Raw genomic sequence first — 2,272 nt, forward strand, 5'->3', positions numbered from 1 at the left:
AGACGAATGCAATCATGATATCAGAATAGACCCTGGGGTCTGACCGAACCCCTAGGGACCTAGTTTCTTAGTCACAGCTTGGAAACAGTTGAGAGCCCCACCCTATAACCGTATATATACAATTGCTGAGTATAAAGAGATGATTGCACATATGCTTCCAGGTTGGCCTTGGGGACTGCCCCACCCTTGGAGACTTAACCCCTGGGTCATAACTTTGAAATGGTTAATATCCCCAATCTGATTAAAATCATCTGTTACAAGGCTCCGCCTGCACAGGCGTAGTACGAAGTTAACGAAGCCATGTAACAGATGATTTTAATCAGATTGTTAATATCCCCACCCCAAAACTATATATACAATTGTTAGGCATAAAGAGACGAATGCAGTCATCACATTAGAATTGATCCCAGGGTCTGCCCACCCTTGCAGACTTGGCCCCTGGGTCATTACTTTGAAATGGTTGAGATCCCCACCCCAAAACTATATATATATACAAATGCTTGGCAAAAAGAGACAAATGCAGTCACAATATTAGAATCGATCCTGGGGTCTGGCCACAACTCTAGGGACCTAATTTCTGAGTCAAAGCTTGGAAACAGTTGAGATCCCCACCCCATAACCATACATAAAATTGCTGGGCATGAAAAATCTAATATAGCTATGCTACAAGGATTGGCCTTGGAGTCTGGCATATTCCCTTGATCTCATTTGGAGAATAGTTTGCAATGATTGCTTAGGTATCCAGGTGAGCGATACAGGCCCTCTGGGCCTCTTGTAATGAATAGAATGTTGTCATGTATAAGACATTTGAGAAGACAATGTTCCAAAACTACAGAATGAGTAACATCTGACCTGTAACCCTAACATAGGTCAAGGTCATATCTATCATTAGGAGGGGGCAGATCAACATCTCTGGCTTATAAAGGTCAGTTTTAAATATCTCATGAGGCGTCCTTCTTTGCTTCATGATGCTAACAATGTCAAGGTTATATATTTATCATCACCAGAGGTGTGACACTAATCACAAGTGGGGGTTAACCTCTATCCTCGCAGAAGGTGAAGTGTGCAAGGTCAAGGTCATAACTATATCACTAGTAAAGGTGTGAAATACTTCTCTACTCCTAAGCAAGGTCAAGGTCATAACTATACCACTTGTAAGAGTGTGACATACTTCTCTACTCCTAAGCAAGGTCAAGATCATAACTATATAATTACTACAGAATGTGAAACCTTTTTGTTAACCCCACTTAGGTCAGTATTATATCCATTATCATTAGGTAGCGTGTGTAATGCCTGATGTCATTAATGCATGGCGTGACATACCACCTCTTGGTGGTCGTACTAGGTATCTTTGCTAGAGGTGTTGCACACTTCTCTGTCCATAACCAAGGTAAATGGCATATCTGTCATCACTTACTAGAGGTGTGGTTTTTACTTCGTAACTGCTTGTATCATCACCAGCTGCAACTTAATCTTCTGTAGCTCTTAAGTCCAAAGTAATATCTGTCATCACTAAAGGAGGATACATACAAAGGTCAAGGTCATAGATTTGTGATTTGCATCTCTATCTGTGAATAAGATCAAGGTGTACTTACTAGAAGCTTGGCATACTATACCTCTATGTGACCCCAACAAAGGTCAAGGTCATAAATGTATTTGGTGACATACTTCTCTGGGACTATTTAGTTATGAAGGTTATAATGTATCATTAGGTATAATTAGAGGAGGAATGACATTCTGTTTCCCTGAGTGAAGTAAATTTCATAACTTTGCAGATCACTAGTGGAGATATGATGACTTAATCAAGGTCATATTTGTAGGAAGTAGGGCATGAAATCTGTATTTAGTGTCGTCTGTTGGAAAACTCTGGTGTAAAATATTTCAAACAAACACTGATCTAAGAATGTGACACTCCATCTTCCAAAGATACATTGGTATAAATAGTTCAGTAAAACTGCACGGAAGTTATGGTACAGACAAGGTATTGTTGATGCCCAGCTAGCCAGCCAGACAATGCCCTACCATGCTAGACTGGCATACGAAACTGGAGAAGCTGAATTAAGGTAAAGAATACCCCTGTACAAGTCATAACCATTATGTCTGATATGGGGTACGCTTCCTTGTATTTCAAAGCTGAAACCGCAAAATGGAGCTTTTTTGAGTTGCACCTGACTCTATATAATCAGTAGGTTTTCCCATGACTGGGCAACACATTTATCAGATAATGAGCAGAAAAATGTAGTAACGTTTTTTCATTTTTGTTTATTTTTGG

Source organism: Mizuhopecten yessoensis, unplaced genomic scaffold (assembly GCF_002113885.1).
Source record: "Mizuhopecten yessoensis strain PY_sf001 unplaced genomic scaffold, ASM211388v2 scaffold11155, whole genome shotgun sequence".
Classification (NCBI taxonomy): domain Eukaryota; kingdom Metazoa; phylum Mollusca; class Bivalvia; order Pectinida; family Pectinidae; genus Mizuhopecten; species Mizuhopecten yessoensis.